Here is a 21313-nt window from a genome sequence, read left to right as displayed (position 1 = left end):
CTGTTGTGTTGCAGGCATTTCAGAGGGAACCTGTGGAGGCTGAAGGTTTCTCTCCTGTCTCTCCAGCTTCCAACCCGGCCATGCTGCTCGTCACTGATCTTTGGGTGGTGGGGTTATTGAGCAGTCTGTGTATTGGTAGAGGGGAGAAGCTCTTTTTGTTCCACCTTGTTTTCTCTAGTTTTCTGGTAGGGAGATAGGTAAGATACATGTTCTTTCTTTTGTTTCTTTGTGTGCTAAGGAAATTAGGTTACTTGCAAAGATTGTTTTGTTTGTTGTTTTGGGACAGGCTCACCCTGACACAATAAATACAAATTGAGGACTATAACACTGCAGCATTGCGTTGCTAATCAGATGGGAAGCAGTGGAGAGACCCCGTCTACCTTGGAGAAAAAAGGAACATTAGTGGATCTAATTATGAAAACCCAAAATACAAAACAGAATTATGGAATGGCAGTTTTTCAGGGCAGCAACTAAGTTATTTTTTTTACTATCTATTAGTTTGCTAAATACTTTGTTAAATAATTGACTAACAACAGTTCATCATATAAGGCGAGGAGAAGCTCATTTGTTGGTTGCAGCCCCATACATTTTTATTTCATGACATACACTTAAATATGCCATTTGTTCGGACAGTGTCACCTGTCACCAGTATAACCCTCTTTGTAAAACATGTTTTAAAACGTTAGTTGATTGATCAAGTCTCCAGACAACCCCGATTGTGCTCAGCGGGATAAACACTTCAAAAGGTTTAAAGAACTGAATACTTCTTCCACCACTTATTATATTTACATATACATTTGCCCACCATATAATTACCATTAGAAATGTTTTAAAAAGGACAAAAGTTACAACTGATTTTGTATTATTACAATGCAAAAGTACACAATACATGAGAGTACATTATTACTGGAAGATATGTTGCTTGATTAATTTTTCATTTTGCATCAAATGAGTTAGTTGCAAAGGTCAGTGCTGCAGCAGGAGCCAGATGATACTTTTGTATTAATCAGCCGCCAGCAGATCAGTTTGTCCATGCATTTTCTGATTTTCCTGTCAACTGTGAGAACAGGAAAAAATGACAGGATGTATTATGAGACAACTACTGCAAGTATTTAATGAATGACTCTAAATTGATTTAACACTATTTGTTTTCCTCTGTTTTTTAGCTGAACAGCACACGGAGGGAGCAGCCTGTACTTACAGGGTTCATGAAGAGTGACGCTTGCACAGACTGGATTCAATATGGAACAGGTCTCAACAGGGTTTCTACATTTCACCAAGCTGCCTTGACAAAAACACCTCAAGGCTTCACCTGGAAATAGAAGAGAACAATAATGTTAAGAACAATAGAGAAAAAACAGAACAACCCTAGGTTTCTCTTTAGCACTGTGGCCAGGCTGGCTGAGAGTCATAGCTCGGTGGATCCGTGTATTCCTATATACTCAGTAGTAATGACTTCATGAACTTCTTCAATGGTAAGATTCTGGCTATTAGAGGCAGGATCGGTAATCTCCTGCCCTCGACTACTGCCGGTCCATCCTCAGGTGGGATGGCCATGGAGGAGGCTGTGGGCCCTGCTGTGTGTCTGGATGGATTTTTTACCATCAACCTCGACCAACTGTCTTCAATGGTTTCTACTTCTAAATCGTCTACTTGTCTCCTGGACCCTGTTCCGACTAAGCTGTTTAAGGAAGTTTTACCTTTAGTTAGTGCCTCTCTACTAGATATTATCAATGGGTCTTTACTAACTGGTCATGTACCACAGTCTTTTAAAGTAGCTGTAATTAAACCTCTTCTTAAGAAGCCCACTCTGGATCCAGAGGTGTTGGCTAACTACAGACCTATCTCTAACCTTCCCTTCCTCTCTAAGATACTGGAGAAGGTAGTCGCAAATCAGTTGTGTGACTTTTTACATAACAATAGTTTATTTGAGAAGTTTCAGTCAGGATTTAGAAAGCATCATAGCACAGAGACAATTACTAATGATCTTCTAGTTGCATCAGATAGGGGACTTGTCTCTGTACTGGTCTTGTTAAACCTTAGTGCAGCGTTTGACACCATTGACCATGACATCTTATTACAGAGACTAGACCAGTTGATTGGTATTAAAGGTACAGCACTAAGCTGGTTCAAGTCGTATTCATCAGATCGATCTCAGTTTGTATTTGTAAACGATGAGGCCTCAATGACCACTGCCGTTCGCCATGGAGTTCCACAAGGTTCTGTGCTTGGACCAATTTGATTCACCTTTTATATATGCTTCTTTTAGGCAGTATTATCAGAAAACACTCCATAAACTTTCATTGTTATGCCGATGATACTCAACTATATCTGTCGATCAAGCCAGATGAAACCCACCAGGTCGCTAAACGTCAAGCGTGTCTTAAAGACATCAAAACCTGGGCCCTGTTTCTCGTACCTGGCTAAACAAAGTCAAGCAAATGTCCTAATCTCCATCTTAAATTAGCGAGATGATTGACATCGGGCTATCTGGGTTTCTTCACGGCTGATCCGCGCTGAAACGGTCTCGTTAATTCTAGCCAGACGTCAGTCATCTGGATAAATGCGCAGGCCCGCTCCTCTTCAGAAGGGATAATAATCGAGCACCGACACCACGATCTTCTAACAGTACAATGGCAAATAAACTCAAAGGAACCTCTTTTTATTCCTCTGCTGAGAAGCAGGAGATGATCATGAAGGCATATGAGGAAGTCAATACCGTAGTCATTCACAGCAAACGCGTTGCGAATATTCCAACGTTTTTGCAACATTGTTGCCGTGAACGCAACTTTAACAGCGCCCCCGCTGCGAGACATAAGCGTCGCAAATAGGCTCGTTCGAGATGAGCCAGTTCTGCGCAGAATCGATCGGCGGCGATCGGCGCGCAATGCATGCCGGTTAGATTTGTGTCCGACTTGCTCCCGACTTGCTCTGACGTCATGCACACGTGGTCAACGATACTCTCACGAGACTAAGCCGACCGTCGATTTCAGAGGCAGGCGCTGCAGTGGCTCTCCCCTGACTGCTTGGCCCAGTGCATGATGGGAAACGCCTGGCTGTCGCCACATCAGAGAGCTGATTGGCTCTTAGATCTGACAGCAAACACCACGTGTTGTATAAAATCCTTATTGTATGTGTAGTTGTAATACTTAACACTGGATTATTGACTATTCATATCATGTTTGATCTAAAAACACATCTTGTGTGGTTGTTAATACAAAATCGTATTTATATAACACATATCAAAACTAGTAGTAATGAATTTCACAGGCAGACATCAAAAGACCAAAGGATGCAGCTACACACTCATTTTTACATAAATATATATTTATAAACACATATAACAAATCCAAACGTGATCTGTAAACTACAAGTAAACAAAAGTTCGGAACTAACAGGAAGTACTTTTTTCTGTGACTTCCTGTGTATACACAGCTGACAGCTGACAACTGTCCGACTTGATTGCAGTTTTTTGTCAACGCCTCCTGCTGCGGCCGCCTGCTCTCGTCTGGATTCCAGGCGAGGCGCAGCTCTAACGAACGAGCCTAGTATATCAGACAAGTTAAATGCCTCAGTGTTGGGAAAATGTATCGGCAAATTTGAAGTGCTTCATCACCCAAATCAATCAGATTATATTTACGAATAAATATATACTTATGAGGATATATGTACTGTATGCGGGTATGAATCATGTACTATATGTATATCCATGTATGTGTAGATTACTATATAACTAGGAGTTTGAATATGTGTATGGGCGGATCAGTATATATGTATTATTCATAATCAGGAATTCAATCAATTAAAGCAGTGAACATTTTTTTTGTGTAATTCTCTGTATTCTTATCACGATAACCTTAATCATGTTCTACAATAATGATATGTATGGTGTACTAATAACACTGTCATATAATTATGAGTGCTTTCACTCCTTAAGTTTCTTAAGAGCTAAATAAACTTAAGAACAGCGCGGCATGCAGCGGGTGATAGTCTGTGTCTGAGACGGGCGATCGACTGCGCCTGTAGTGATCAATGTCCGCGACTCGAGAAACTCTCGTAAATAAATGATTTCTTGCCGGCAAAATCTATATCGCCGCGTACAGGAAGTCATGATAATGTAAAGGATGGATCCTGGCGATCTGAAAGAACTCTCTCCCTATAAAACTAATATAACTAATATCGCTCCTTCATCAATGAGGAAGTGAGCTGCCTTTTTTGTCCGGTGGGAGTGGCCAGCTTATCCAGTGAATTTCAGTAAGCCTGCCCGGGAGCAGGTTTACATTTTTGGATGTGTTGCTATGGTGATTTATCTAAGCTTGCTTCGAGAAACCGAGAAAGCCTGACCTACGTCATCTTATCCTGACAATTAGCCCGCTAACTCAGTAAGCCAGGTACGAGAAACAGGGCCCTGGATGACCTGCAACTTCCTGCTGCTGAACTCGGACAAGACTGAAGTTATTTTACTCGGACCAGAACACCTCAGAAATCAAGTATCTGATGATATGGTTTCTCTGGTTGGCATCGCTCTGGCATCTACCACCACCGTAAGCAATCTCTGAGTTATTTTTGACCAGGACCTGTCCTTTGGCTCCCACGTGAAACAGATCTCAAGGACCGCCTTTGATCACCTACGGAACATCTCAAAGATCCAGCACATCCTGTCTCAAAGCGATGCAGAAACATTGATCCACGCATTTGTTACCTCAAGACTGGATTACTGTAACTCCGTTTTATGAGGCTGCCCTGGTAAATCCCTTGGATCTCTCCAACTGATCCAGAATGCTGCAGCTCGTGTACTAACGAGGACGCGGAAGAGAGATCACATTACTCCTGTACTAGCTGCTCTCCACTGGTTTCCTGTAAGATCGAGAATCATATTTAAATCCTTCTCCTTACCTACAAAGCATTAACTAGTGATGCACCATCATACCTTAAGGACCTTATAGTGCCATATTACCCCACTAGAGCGCTACGCTCACTGCATGCAGGGTTACTTGTGGTTCCCAGAGTGTTAAAAAGTAGGTTGGGGGCTAGAGCTTTCAGTTATCGGGCTCCTCTTCTATGGAATCAGCTTCCACTTTCAGTCCGGGTGGCAGGCACGGTCACCTCATTTAAGAGTAGACTTAAGACTTTCCTCTTTGATAGCGCTTATACTTAGGGCTGGCTCAGGTTTGCCCTGGTCCAGCCCCTAGATATGCTGCTATAGGCCTAGACTGCTGGGGGACATCTTAGGATACACTGAGCTCCTTCTCTCCTTCTCTTCCTCTTTTGCTCCTCCTCTCCTCTTCACCTCTTCTTTCTCTCCTTCTGGATAAATTATTGTCTCTTCAATGCACATTACTAACTCTACTTTCTTTTTCCATGGATCGTGGCTGACTGGAACCGGTCCTGCCTGCTGCCATGGCCCTGCTGATGGAACCGGCCTGGAACCAGGCCTGCCAGCTGCCATGGCCCTGCTGATGCCCCTCCTCTCTACCTCCTTCTGCTTAATGGATCGTGGCTATCTGGATCATGGACCATGCCTACTACTCATTATATGAATAATTTCTGTCATATTCATTGAATGTGCTGTAAATCCGTTACGTTATTCATTCTGGCCACATGACATCTATTGCTTCTGTCCATCCGGGGAGAGGGATCCTCCTCTGTTGCTCTCCCTCAGGTTTCTTCCCCTTTTTTTTCCCTGTGAAAGGGTTTTTACTATCTTTATTGGGGGAGTTTTTCCTGATGTGAGGTCCCGGGACAGGGATGTCATGTGTACAGATTGTAAAGCCCTCCAAGGCAAACTTGTATTTGTGATGTTGGGCTGTATAAAATAAACTGAATTGAATTGAATGTTCAACCATTGTATACAAACTAGTGCTACATTTGCCAAACCACAAAGGATTGTCCTAAAGCTTTAAAACCAGACACACTGGATACACTGTAAAACCTTTTCATGTAAAATTACAGTAACTTACAGGAGAAACTGCTGCCAGTAAGTTACTGTAAAATGTACAGCATCTCTACTGTATCAATAGAATACAGCAGCTTGCTGTATTCTATTGATACAGCATCTCTACTGTAATAATTCCAAATTACAGTAATTTGCTGGCAGCAGTTTCTCCTGTAAATTACTGTAAAATGTACAGCATCTCTACTGTTTTTACTAGATTACAGCAGCTTGATGTATTCTTTTTATACAGTAATTTACTGTAATTCCAAATTACAGTAATTTACTGGCAGCTGTTTCTCCTGTAAGTTACTGTAAAATATACAGCATCTCTACTGTTTTTAACAGAATACAGCAGCTTGCTGTATTCTTTTTATACAGTAATTTACTATAATTCCAAATTACAGTAATTTACTGGCAGCAGTTTCTCCTGTAACTTACTGTAACATATACAGCATCACTACTCTCTTATGGACATACAGTAACTTGTTGTAATCCAAATGTAAAGTAAATTTCTAAATTATTCAAAAAATATATAACAGTACTTTTAGTGCCAGCATCAGGAAAATTAACAAGCATGACAAATAACAACTTACAATAAACAAGACAAAAGGACATATTCATTATAATATTTTATTTATTACAATAGCCTGAGTTTTACAAAAAATAGCATCCAAATAAGAGATTAATTTACTTGAACAATAGTGTGCTTACCCAATAGCCAACTTCAATATTAAACAAAAAATAATGCCTGGTTGAACATTGTTAAGATAATTAAATACAAATAAATACAAAAAAAGCCCTTACAAATACAAATAGAAATGTGAAAGAGTGAGACACAGTCATAGATATGAAGTGTGTGTGTGTGCGTGCGTGTTTATGTGCGTGTGTATGTGTGTGTGTGTGTGTGCGTGTGTGTGTGCTCCATGGACAGAGTTAGGGTAGTGACAAACTCATACAAAGTCCCACTCGAAATCCATGAGCTTCCTCAAGAGGGTGCACACATGCGGCTTCAGGGATGTCACTTTCTTTTGGACCGTTCTCCCGCTCTTCTTGCTGATCACCTTTCCCTGACGTGCCTTTGTCCCTCTCTCTGGGTTAATTCCATCACAGCTTCTGGAAAGGATGGCAAGGTAGAACAAAAATAAATAAACGTGAGTCAAACCACTTCTAAACTATTGTTAATGGCCACCACATATTGTTAGCATAATTGTTCTTTTTCCTACTTTATGTTTATAATGCATATTAGAGTAGATATCTGGAAAAGTGGTGCTATATTTATTGCTAATACTTACTTTTCTTAGGTTTTTATAAGTGTCACGTCTTTGGAATGTGTAAAGCCCGCCCACTCAGTCGCACAGGAGACTTTTCTGTCTCTTCCTGTGTGACTGAGTGGGCGGGATTTACCCATCATGCAGTTTGGCGGTGTAATTCTTTTAAAACCATGAGTCAAGTTCTATCCCTGAGACATAAGTAGCTCAGACTAGTGTGTCGTCAGCTGTGAACATTATATTTTGTTGCCTGCTGAAGAGCAGGATAAATAAATGACAATAAAATGTCTAATGTTAATGTCCTTGTCCCAGAACATTCTTCACTTAATTTCTACTCCCTCTGACTTGGGAGATCTCTATATACTTGACATGTTAAAGCCAAAATGTTGCCAAATGAACGGCTACAACCATAAAAAGCATGGAGAAACATGTGCTAAAGCTAACCCACATGTTAGCAAAGGTGTTTGAAAATGTATCTTAAGTTGAAACTGGACGTACCTTGAAGTAGTTAATTGTCGTCCTTCTTGCGCTTTTCGTCTGGACTGAAGATCAAAACTTAAAAATAATACATCCACTTGACTTTCCCAAACTGGCAGTGGTGAAAATAAAAAAAATATAGATCGTAACATTGTGAGGTGTTGTGTCTCCTCCACCTGCACTGGAAGGGAATGGGTCTCCTGCTGCTGCGACGAGCACGAACCGAGCAGCGGTGAAAATACAAATAGCCGCGAGTTTTAAATGTTTTATCTTAATCTGATAAAATTAAAGTGATTTACGTATTAAAACAGAAGACATTATAATTCAAATAGAAAATGACGAGATTGACAGAGGAATTGCAAAACTCCGCTCTGGCTGCTCATTATTTATGAGAACTTCAAAACAATAGATGTTACTTTCCCATGATTCTCAGCGGTATGCAGTAAATTACTGTGAAAAGAAACACTTGACCGTAGGATCATGGAAGCAAGCGCTATACCTCCCAGAATGCATTGCTTTTACAGCATTATACTGTATTAGCACATTACAGTAGGTTACTGTTAGAATTTCACCGTAAATTTACATCAAAGTATTACAGTGTACGTACTATTAATGTACAGTAATCAGCTGTAGATGAATGTGGCTGGTTTTGAGAGGATATCATTTTTGTAGTGAAATACACCGCAGGTTTGTTGTGTTTCTCGTACATTAACTTACCCTGGCTCACAACCACCAATACCAGAAGAGCAAGAATCACAGTCTTCATGTTTTAACCTGTCTGTACCGTGTTCACCAATCTCTGCATGAATAAAACAAGATGGAAAAGTGTTAGAAATCAAAGGACATATTTAGTTGGGAGCACTTTTATCATGCACATATGAAAACACTTAAAGATGTCCCACCTTGTTAGTCGTCCTACTGGAGTATCGATGCCTCTGATGTGTGCTGTCAGGCTGCGAGCTTCATTTGTATTTGGACTTGTTGAGCTATCAAGGGAAATTCCAGTGTGTGAGTGACTCATGAACATGAAGGAGGTTTCAGTTTCTTTTTGCAGCAGAAAAACAACAGAGCGGAGCAGAAGGAGGGGAGGAATCCGTAGTGACTGTATTATACGTCATAGCAAATCAGTGAAAACTGATAAAGAGGAAAACCCCGTTATAGAAGGAGTGTTAGAATGAGTCTAGTATCACTGTGACTGTTTCATTGAATTTAAATTGTTGTATGCGATAGTTTTGAGAAAAACTTTAATAAAAACTCGGGCTTAGAATTTGTAAATGACTGAACTCGAACAAAGTATTCTGTTTTTTTTTTTAAAACAATTTAACCCTCTTCCCCTGTCCGTTAACCGTGTGACACAGAAGCAGAGGTGTCAAGTAACGAAGTACAAATACTTCGTTACCTTACTTACTAGAAATGTTGGGTATCTATACTTTACTGGAGTATTTATTTTTCAGACGACTTTTTACTTCTACTCCTTACATTTTCAGGCAAATATCTGTACTTACTACTCCCTACATTTAAAAAATAGCCTCGTTGCAATTTCATTTTGGTTTGTTTTCACTCCCGCTTGTCATCGTTCAAAAACACACACACACACACACACACACACACACACACACACACACACACACACACACGCACACACACACACGCACACACACACGCACACAAAACCTCTCCGCCCCGTTGCCCACAGATACGTGCACGCGCACACAGGTGAGCGCTGAGCACACACACCAGCGGACAGAGAGCGTCGAAAAATATGTCACGTGAAAAGTAGACCGCTATATCTGCGTTTTAAACGCTCCCAGGGTGAAGATGCAACAGCAGCTCTCATGTGAGGAGCAACCGGAGTTCTCCTCGCACCGGAGCAGCTCTCTGAACCCAGAGCAGCTCTCCTGCTCCAGGTGAAACGAGCCACGGTGCTCGTGTCTTCTGCCAACAATGAGCTGCTGGCTTCACATATTACAAAAGTGCAAAGTACACGGATATAAAACTAAGTCATTAATAAATACATAGACAAAACATTGTATGTTGGGGCAATCTGATTTACTTGAAAGTGATTGCAATTTTCTTTATTCTGTTATTTATAAAAGCACAGATGAGTCACACAGTTATGTTATTTACAGAAAAAGTTTGAGAACCACAGCTTTAAGTGTTTCTGTCGGAGTCGCCGTCGCCGCCTATTTTGCACTATTACAATACTTATAGGCAACTAGTTATCATGTCTTCCGCTCCATGAAACGCATGTTAATGCTCAGTAGTACACATATGGTACTTTAATGTATTTGCATTGTAATAAAATGTGATCATTTTCAATGGGCATATATGCAGCTGAAACGGGTAGCCTAGTGCATCCCACATTTTTCAACATAACATTTTAAAACATTATAGTCATTATGGCCTTTATAAAAATGATTGTTTTGGGGGAGGTGGGGTAGTGCACTATAGGCCCCTGAGACGCGGCTAAAGAGTTTGTCCTTAATGGAAAAAAAACATTCCCCTTACATTACTTTTACTTTTATACTTTTAAGTAGTTTTTAAACCAGAATTTTTACACTTTTACTTCAGTAAAAAGCTTGAGTTGATACTTCAACTTTTACAGAAGTATTTTTAAACCCTAGTATCTATACTTCTACTTGAGTAATGAATGTGAATACTTTTGACACCTCTGCACAGAAGTGACGACGGAATCTACCAGAGGAACTTAAGGTAAGTATCTTTGAGTGAAGACTTTGCAGTGTTAGTCATAAATGGTGAGCTGTTCACATATCATCTACCAGAAGGTGGTGCAAAGTGATGGAGAAAAAGAAAACTCAGCAGAGCCTCGTCGGCAGCCTTGAGAGGCTTTATCAGTGATACACTCAAAGAAACTTAAATGTGTGCAATACAATCTTTTTAAGAGCAGGTGGCGATATTCCGGTCTAAATCTACCCTGTTCAATTGTCTACTGAAGACAAATACGCAAAAAAGTTATATATGAAAAAGATGATTCATGTGTCATTCGTCCCACCAGGTGCAAAAGAGCTAACGGGAGCGTTTGGGAGATGTCAATCAGTCTGATCTGAAAAAGGTCTAATCAGCCAAATGATTACAGTCACCGTGGATGTGCAAGGCCTGTTTCTATTATTAAGTTGGACAAAAGTTACAACTAATTGATCTTTATTAGGACAATGCAAAAGTACAAAATACATTAAAGTACTTTATAACTGGAAGATATGTTGCTTGATTAATTTTTCATTTTGAATGTACATCCATCAGTTGCAAAGATCAGTGCTACAACAGGAGCCAGATGCTACACTTGAATTAATCAGCAACCTGCAGTCATTTTCCTTCATGCAACTCCTGAAATAGCTGTAGTCTGTGAAAACAGGAAAAAAGATAGGATTTATTATGAGACAACTACTGCAAGTATTGAATGAATGACTTTTTTAGCAGAACAGCACAGGGAGGGAAAAGCCTGTACTTACGGGATCCAGCTTGAATAGTGATGTGGGCACAGACTGGATTAAATTCAGAACAGGTCTCAACAGGGTCTGAACATCTCCTGGAGGTGCCTGCACAACGACACCTCAAGGCTTCACCTGGAAATAGAAGAGAAAAATAATGTTCAATCATTGTATACAAAATAGTGCTACACTTGCCAAACCACAAAGGATTGTCCTAAAGCTTTCAAACCAGACACACTGGATACATAATATTAATTTACAGTAATCAGCTGCAGATCATTGTGGCTGGTTTTGAGGAGGATTTCATTCTTGTAGTGGAATACACTGCAGGTTTGTTTGTTTCTCGTACATTAACTTACCCTGGCTCACAACCACCAATACCAGAAGAGCAAGAATCACAGTCTTCATGTTTGAACCTGTCTGTACCGTGTACACCGATCTCTGCATGAATAAAACAAGATGGAAAAGTGTTAGAAATCAAATGACATATTTAGAACACTTTCATCATGCACATATGAAAACACTTAAAGATGTCCCACCTTGTTAGTCGTCCTACTGATGTATTGATGCCTCTGATGAGTGCTGTCAGGCTGCGAGTTTCCTTTTTATTTGGACTTGTTGAGCAATCGAGGGAAATTCCAGTGTTTGATCAACAGACTGACTAACTAATCAAGGCCAGGCAGTGATTCTGCAAAACCTCTATGACCTCAGAAGAAAATACAAATATGTTCTATTGTCACATTGTACAGCTAACTAATGATAATGCTAGCTTTACATAGTAATAGCAATTACAGTGTAAACGTATATTCCTGCATGAGAGCACATGTGAGGCACTTTGACAACCAATAAAATCGCTGCATAATGGGCATCAGAAAGAGAGCCAGAAGAAGCCAACTCGCTGCTAAAAGAAAACGTCAAACAGTACGAGTACATAAACTCAAGCAATGTACTTGTTTGTTGTATGTATTTTAATCCAGGAATATATATATATATATTTATATATATATGTATATATACATACACGCACAGTGTGTATTTTAAGTATATTTTAATGTAAGAGTATTTCTGTGGCAGTCACTTTTATGTTAAAGAACCGAATACTTCTTCCACCACTGATTATATTTAACTTATAGAACACTTACGTTGGGTGTTTTTCACCCGAGCGATTGTGGTTTTGTTATTTTCATTGTGTTGCTTTTATCCGAGTTGTGCGAGTCCTTGTGTAGCTTCATGCTGCTCACAGATGCTATTGAAGGTGGGCGTGTCTCTCTGCTCCGATCCCTGTTTTTTCAACAGGCACGTGTTCAGGTGATTTTCCACCGGCGTTAGTGATAGAGGGTGAAAAAATTCCGGGGTAAAAAAAAAAAAAAAATAAAGAGTACTTCAACTTGCCTTGTATTGTTGTATTTTAATGAGAAGTATATTTTATCAGGTACATTATATTAGGTGAAATATAGCTCACGTTAGTGATAGTGTTACTATTTTTAACGCTAGTGTTCTAGGGAAGTATAATTTTACCCTCCATAAAACTACCATTAGAAAATGTTTTAAAAAGGACAAATGTTACAAATGATTGATTTTCATTATGACAATGCAAAAGTACACAATATATGAGAGTACATTATTACTATTACTGGAAGGTATGTTGCTTGATTAATTGTGCATGTACATTCATCAGTTGCAAAGGTCAGTTCTGCAGCAGGTAACAGATGTTCCTTTTCCTTTCAGCTTCTTGCATTCAGCTTTCGACATGCAAGTCTGGCGATAGGTGGAACCTGTGAAAACAGGAAAAAAGACGGGATGTATTATGAGACAACTACTGCAAGTATTTAATGAATGACTCTAAACTGATTTAAAACGATTGATTTCCCTCTGTTTTTTAGCTGAACAGCACACGGAGGGAGCAGCCTGTACTTACCGGTTCCAGTACAACGAGTAATGTGGGCACAGACTGCATTCTTTTGTGAACAGGTATACTCAGGAAGTAAACATCTCACCAAGGTTCCTCCACAATAACACCTCAAGGCTTCACCTGGAAATAACAAAATAATGTTCAACCATTGTATACAAACTACATTTGCCAAACCACAAAGGATTGTCTTAAAGCTTTAACACTTTAAAACCCCACCTATTTGTAGGCCCTTTCCTTGAAAATTGCATACCCAAACTAAAAAGGGTGTATCTTTACAACCACTAGGGACTTTTGAATAATTTTGGTTACAATAAAAGCTGATAGGTGCAGCTACGGGAGCAATTTATGGTTAAGTGTCTTGCTCAAGGACACATCAACATGGTCTAGCGGAGCCGGGGATCGATCCGCCGATCCTCTGATTGAAGGACGACCCTGCTCACCACTGTCGCCACAGTTCAATACATCCAACGCCTCAGGTTTGTTTGTTTCTCGTACATTAACTTACCCTGGCTCACAACCACCAATACCAGAAGAGCAAGAATCACAGTCTTCATGTTTGAACCTGTCTGTACCGTGTACACCGATCTCTGCATGAATAAAACAAAATGAAAAAGTGTTAGAAATCAAATGACATATTTAGTTGGGAGCACCTTTATCATGCGCATATGAGTTAAAGCAAATAAATGCAATAAAGATAGCCCACCTTGTTAGTCGTCCTACTGGAGTATTGATTCCGCCGACGTGTGCTGCCAGGCTGCCAGCTTCCTTTTCATTTGGTCTTGTTGAGCAATTAAGGGATATTCTACTGTGTTATGAACAGAATGACTCATCGAGGCCAGGCAGTGGTTCTGCAGAACAGTATAAAAAAAAACAGATCACAAACAAAAACAATTAGCACAAAGTCTAATTACTGGAATATTTCCAAGAGGTGTGACTAAAAGCTAGTGGACATTCCTGTCATATAAGTGCAGGGCTGGACACAAGAACTAAGGAGCAGTACACAATTATCTTTATTTAAACAGAACCAGAGGTGGAAAAGGTGAGGGATCTGTGATGGCGTCCAATGCGGGCTGGTTACAAACAAACAGATGCTGGGAATCAACGTGGCCGTAGTTCCATGAATGTGAACTTGGGGTAGATATACTGTGGTGCTTGATGAGAGAATGGGTTGCATGTGTGCAGGTTAAATTGATAACAGGAGGGGGAAAGAAAGGCCACACCCAGGCACTCACACACACACAGACAAACAAACAAACAAACAAATAGGACAAATGGGGGACCAAAAAGTAAGTAGACAACAATGTATTGACCCCTTTGATGATGCACTGTACATTTAAACGATCTGATTAAATGTAATTTGTATTAACTGAAATGTATTTCATCGTCTGTGAACATTATCCCCTCTTCCTATATGTTGTGTATCACAGATGGGAGCAGGACATTGAACAATGTGATATCGTGACGTTGTACTGTGACGAGTTTGACAAATGAGTGATAATTTGTAGTGATAATTTTGACATTTGTCTCCAGAAATGCCATTTAATCTCAGCAAGCTCTCTTTCCTGAATTGGACTGCTGGAGTGCGCTCCCAGTTTCTGCTTTCTTTGAGTCCTTTGAGTCCTTTGAGTAATTTTAAAACCAGATTAATGGAAAGATTCAATACAGTGTAGATTTCTCCTAATGACTGCCATGCCAGCATGCAGCAAACTGGATTAGTTTGCTTGTTTCTGCCTGCATTTACTCGATTTAAGTCAGACTGTACTTGTCCCAGTGCAGACATGACCACTAGGGGGAGACAGTCATATATGTAAGACTTCTACAGTAGCTGTTACTCTACTATACAGGTCTTATTGTCTTAATTTAAACAGTGGATTCTTGGTCAAAACTCTGACTTCAGTGCCTTCATCTCGATTACTGTTCTCATTGTAAGTCAGAATACATAAAACCACAGTCTATAGACAGTTTTCCTTTGGCTGTGTAAAGGTCAACCAGTTGACAGTCCGCCCCACTTAGTTGTTGATACCTCTGCAATGTGCTCCCAGGCTGCCAGCTTCCTTTTCATTTGGACTTGTTGAGCAATTAAGGGATATTCTACTGTGTTATGAACAGAATGACTCATCGAGGCCAGGCAGTAATTCTGCAAAACAGTATAAAAAACAGATCACAAATTAGCACAACGTCTAATCACTGGAATATTTCCAAGAGGTGTGACTAAAAGCTAGTGGACATTCCTGTCATATAAGTGCAGGGCTGGACACAAGAACTAAGGAGCAGTACACAATTATCTTTATTTAAACAGAACCAGAGGTGGACAAGGTGAGGGATCTGTGATGGCGTCCAATGCGGGCTGGTTACAAACAAACAGATGCTGGGAATCAACGTGGCCGTAGTTCCATGAATGTGAACTGGGGTAGATATACTGTGGTGCTTGATGAGAGAATGGGTTGCATGTGTGCAGGTTCAATGGCAGCAGGAGGGAGAAGGGAAACACACACACACACACACACACACACACACACACACACACACACACACACACACACACACACACCAGGTACCACAATGATTTCTAGTAAGTGGACTTTATGAAAGTTGTGTTATTGCCAAATCAGAGAAGTGTTTTGCAACAAAAACAAACTTGAATTAAAATGATAATGAGAAATTAAAGCAAAGCGGTGGAAACACTGTCTTTCAAATCAGGATCTATGAAACATTAAAGCCTTCATGTTGAAGGCAGCTTAAAGAAATGTTAAAAAAGGATGATTTCAATTTCACCGTCCTGAGAAACTGAGTTAGTGAGATCCAAAGAATCTTATAGTCACCTTTTTGTAATAAACACAACTACTTTTCTACTTATTCTTCACCTGTGTATCGGTGAATATTGATTTCATGAATAGACCCGAATGTAATTACCCAGTAGATGTGAGTACTTTTCAAGTAAGTAGACAACAACGTTTTGACCCCTTTGATGATGTACTGTACATTTAAACAATCTGATTAAAGGTCATTTGTATGAACTGAAATGTATTTCATGGTTTGTGAACATTATCCCCTCCTCATATTGTGTATCACAGACGGGAGCAGGACATAAAACAATGTGATGTAGTGACGTTTTACTTATTCATGTACCTGATTGGAGTTTGACAAATGAGTGATAATTTGTAGTGATCGTTTTTCTCGACTTACTTCTGACATTTGTCACCAGAACTGTCATTCTTGAGATGAATGGAACGATTCAATACAGTGTAGATTTCTCCTAATGATTGCCATGCCAGCATGCAGCAAACTTTTTACTTGATTTAAGTCAGACTGTACTTGTCCCAGTGCGGACATTACCAGTGTCAGGACTTTATTGTCACCACTAGGGGGAGACAGTCATATATGTAAGACTTCTACAGTAGCTGTTACTCATGCTGTCTACTATACAGTTCTTATTGTCTTAATTTTAAACAGTGGATCCTTGGTAACTCTGAATTTTAGTGCCTTAATCTCAATTACTGTTCTCATTGTAAATCAGAAAACACAGGCTACTATAGACAGTTTTTCCTATGGCTGTGTAAAGGTCAACCAGTTGACAGTCTGCCCCTTAAGTGTTGATACCTCTTATATGTGCTCCCAGGCTGCTAGCTTCCTTTTCATTTAGGCTTGTTGCGCAATTGGTTCAAATCCAATGAACTCTAAAATTGTCATCTGGCTTAAACAGAGAGATTTATCAACAAATATTGAACTCAAAGTCTATTTCTTTCGAAGGAGACAAAAAACTAACTTGAATGGAAATGATCAGATAAACAAAGCTAAATTGTAATGGGAATTGAGAAGTTGAAGCAAAACCATAGAACATTGAGGTGACCATGATGGCACAAAAATAAAACTCCTCATGGTGAAGGGATTTTAATAAATGTTGTAAAATACAGATTGATTTTGCCAGCCGGAGAAACTGAGACAAGGATATCCGAAGCTGAGGAATCTAACAAAGCCCAACAGTCACCCTTTGAAAGAAACAAAAACACTACTACTCTAATTCTACCAGCTACAAAAGAAGTCTCTTTTTCTCTGGAATAAAAGTGTTGAATATATAAATATATATGTAAGAAAGAACACACTTGGTTAGATCTTTGTTGTTTTGAAATACCATTTGAAGAAAATAAATTTGGAAAAAGGCCCAAAGTTTCAACTGACTGATCTTTATTTTAACAATGCCACACAACACAACCAAAGATTTATTATTATTATTATTATTATTTTGGAAGATTCGTTGCATGATACATTTATCAGTTGCACCGATCCCTGTTGCAGCAAGTGCCAAATGAAACCTCTGAACTACTCATCCGCCTGCAGTCATCTGCATTCATGCATCCTTGGATGTAGCTGACATCTGTGAAAACATGGAGAAAGACCGAATGGATTAGAAGACAACTTCTACAAGTTTTCAGTCAAAGTAATGACTCTGAACCGATCCAGCTAATGTAATTTTTCCTTTTAGTTTTTTTGCTGTACAGCACATTAAGGGAGCAGCCTGTACTTACGGGATCCAGCGTGAAGGGTGATGCTGCCACAGACTTGACCTGATCCATAGCAGGTCTCCACAGAGTCTGAACATGGCTTCGATGTGCCTCCACAGTTGCATCTCAAATCCTCTTCAACTTCAAACGCTGATAGGTTCTGCATACGTTCAGCTAAAGACACCATTTAAACTTTAAAAATGTTGACAAAACCTTCAGCTATTATTCTATAATTTCTGATATCTTTTATAGTTTTTTAACTGTCAGCGTTTTCATTTCATGCTTTTTTCCAACCATTTCTGCCTTTAACATGGGTGTGTATTGCGCCGCTTAGAGGGCGTGACGTCACAGCTTGAGTGTAGTTCCCCTGGAGGATTAGTTAGATTTCATTTTTGCTTTTTGCCATCTCCTCCACAATACTAAGTCTTTGGGCATAATTTATACATCAAAACGTAAGAAATCTTGTCTTACTTCGTAAACTTGGGTCGATTTGAATCCAAAAGATTCAGACGTGTTTAAATCAGACGATATGTGAGAGGTGGCCTCTTTCTTCTTCCATTCCCTCCCATGTTAAATCTTCCTCAAAAATGTCTCTCTCCGACGACCGTACCTGATTTAGAAATTGCAACTAGAGACAAATCGTGTAGCCTAGAGACCCACAAACAACCTTGACGCGTTCGCAAGAGTCTTATCTCTCAGAAAATATTATTATTTTGGCGTCTTGCCTTTGAAGTTCTTGAGATATGAAGCTTTTTATGAAAAAAAATGCACTGGAGTCTATGGAGATCATACAACTTAGTCTCTCATTCATGTCACAGGTGTTTTCAGTTTGAACTAATCACCATGCGCGCGCGAACGGCCGCGCGCGTGCACGTGGTAATACGGTCGCGCGCACTGTCGCGTGTGTGAACTCAGTGGAGCTGTTGCTCCCACGTCTATTTAAACTCCAGAAAAATATCAAGGATATCAGTGCGATCGTCTCCTCCTCTCCTCTCTGTTGAATGTACTATAATGGTGATTTGAGCATGTTTTTGCCTCGAAATATGGGGTTTAACAGATGGTTTTGTACACATTCTGCACACACATTGGAGTGTGTGACTTGGAAATATTCATGCAGATATTCAGTCAAAGCATTGTAAAGCCTCCTGTCTGTCTGTCTGTCTGTCTGTCTTCCCTTTCAAAATAAAAGCCCCATGAATTAACTATCATAACATAAAGCTCAAATGAGGATTTTTGGATTAAATACTTAATGCGCAGACTAATACTTTGACTACTGCTGCTAATATTTGGACTATTACTGCTACTCCTGCTACTAATACTACTACTGCTATAACTATTACTCATTACTACTACAGCTATTAATGACTACTGCTACTGCTATTACTATGAATACTACTACTACTACTACTACTTCTACTCATACTATTATTTAAACTACTACTTCTAATACTACTACTACTGTTACTTCAACTACTACTACTTCTACTACTGTTACTTCAACTACTACTACTTCTACTCATACTACTGTTATTTCAACTACTTCTTCTACTACTGTTACTTCAACTACTACTACTTCTACTCATACTACTGTTATTTCAACTACTACTTAAACTACTACTACTACTGTTACTTCAACTACTACTACTCATACTACCGTTATTTCAACTACTACTTAAACTACTACTGTTACTTCAACTACTACTACTCATACTACCGTTATTTCAACTACTACTTCTACTGTAATTTCAAATACTACTACAACTACTACTTCTACTCATACTACTGTTATTTATATTACTACTACTATAACTACTACTTCTGCGACTACAACTACTGCTTTCACTCATGCTACTGTTATTTCTACTACTACAACTACTACATTTAATTTATCTCTTGGATTATTTAGATGTTGCAGTTTTGCTTCCAACTTTTCCATTTAAACATTAAGGATGTTCAGCAGTTCAGTTCAACGCTTTTGGGCTTCAACACTTTTCAGCAGGTAGTTTATCTTTTCAGCTATTTCCAGCTATATTTAGCTATTTTCAGCTAAATTCAGCTATGTTTAGCTATATTTAGCTATTTTCAGCTATATTCCGCTATTTTCAGCTATAATTAGCTATATCTTCAAATATTTAAGCTTTAAGCTTCAGCTTTTTGCATTCCAACGCATTTTCAGCAGGAAATGCAATTTCTAGTTGACTTGTTGAGCAATCTGTTGAGCAATCTTGTTTTTTTTGACAATTCCCTAATTTTTCACCCGATTTTGAGCCTTTTTTCAGGGGTCTCCCCGTGATACCTGTTTATTGTTTTATGAGAAGTTCTATAGGGTAAAATAAAAGAGTACTTCAACTTGCCTTGTATTGTTGTATTTTAATGAGGTATATTTTATCCGGTACATTATAGCGGGTGAAATATACCCGACGTTAGTGATAGTGTTACTATTTTTAACGTTAATGTTCTAGGGAAGTATAATGTTGCCCACCATAAAACTACCATTGGAAAATGTTTTAAAAAGGACAAAAGTTACAAATGATTGATTTTCATTATGACAATGCAAAAGTACACAATATATGAGAGTACATTACTACTATTACTGGAAGATATGTTGCTTGATTAATGTTGCATGTACATTCATCAGTTGCAAAGATCAGTTCTGCAGCAGGTAACATATGTTCCTTTTCCTTTCAGCTTCTTGCATTCAGCTTTCGACATGCAAGTCTGGCGATAGGTGGAATCTGTGAAAACAGGGAAAAAGACGAGCTGTATTATGAGACAACTACTGCAAGTATTTAATGAATGACTCTAAACTGATTTAAAACGATTGATTTCCCTCTGTTTTTTAGCTGAACAGCACACGCAGGGAGCAGCCTGTACTTACCGGTTCCAGTACAACGAGTGATGTGGGCACAGACTGCATTCTTTTGGGAACAGCAGCAAGACTCTGTTTTTTGTATCCTTTTTTAAAGCCGACTGGTGGCTTTCTGTTTTTCTCTGTTCTTACCAGAGATTTTTTTTTCTACTTTTTGATAATTTCGTCTGTCTAGTAAATGGATAATAATAATAATAATAATGCATTTTATTTAGAGGCGCCTTTCAAGGCACCCAAGGTCGCCTTGTCTGTATATTTTTTAACATCCTGGTGGGAGGTAATTCAAATTAAAATAATTCACAAATTTTATATTTGGCAGCAACTCTTAAAGCAACGGTAAAGTGCTTGAATGACACCGTATTCATTCCAATTTACAGAATTTCCTCAGTGCAAAAATATCCCAACATATCCTCCTATCTTGCAACTAAATAGTTGTTCATAGAATACGTGACATATTTATTTTCAGACAATTGATATACATCAAGTAAGGTAAGTGTGATGCCAAAATAAAAGACACTTTAATACATTTCTGTATACTTTATTTTGTCAGTTAGGAGAAATAATTGAAAAAGAACAAAGTTCTTGAATTATTTTTCCCACGAGGCATTTATATTTAGTAAATTAATGACAGTACTTAATATTGAATTGGACCGTCTTTTCATCTAAATATTTATGTATGATTTATGTTTATTTATTCATAGCTATGCTGCGTTAATAGAAATATAGATCTGTGAGAAATAAATGATTTCAAAGCACTAATTTGAGTGCCTTGGTGTGGAAAACAAAAATACATGTCTTAATATCTCATAAAGGATCTTTAAGAAAGCATAAAACATGAACATATTTGATGGAATTTTATTGAAATCATAAATGATGCTGTGTACTTTTTAGTGGAAATTGG

The 21313-nt window shown here is 38.9% G+C and overlaps 2 long non-coding RNA genes across 2 annotated transcripts; both read right to left on the bottom strand.

Moving 5' to 3' along the window:
• Window positions 1-576: 576 nt before the first annotated feature.
• Window positions 577-8659, bottom strand: LOC306732808. The gene is made up of 4 exons (XR_013770931.1): window positions 8583-8659; window positions 8398-8479; window positions 1202-1312; window positions 577-1057 (listed from the first exon to the last, which is right to left on the bottom strand). It is a non-coding gene; the product is annotated as an uncharacterized lncRNA (long non-coding RNA).
• Window positions 8660-12525: 3866 nt separating this feature from the next.
• On the bottom strand, window positions 12526-13841 carry LOC306732976. The gene is made up of 4 exons (XR_013770936.1): window positions 13745-13841; window positions 13547-13628; window positions 13048-13161; window positions 12526-12904 (listed from the first exon to the last, which is right to left on the bottom strand). It is a non-coding gene; the product is annotated as an uncharacterized lncRNA (long non-coding RNA).
• Between the last annotated feature and the right edge of the window lie 7472 nt (window positions 13842-21313).

Source organism: Taurulus bubalis, assembly GCF_910589615.1.
Source record: "Taurulus bubalis genome assembly, chromosome: 2".
Classification (NCBI taxonomy): Eukaryota; Metazoa; Chordata; class Actinopteri; order Perciformes; family Cottidae; genus Taurulus; species Taurulus bubalis.
This window is presented reverse-complemented; position numbering and strand designations above follow the sequence as displayed.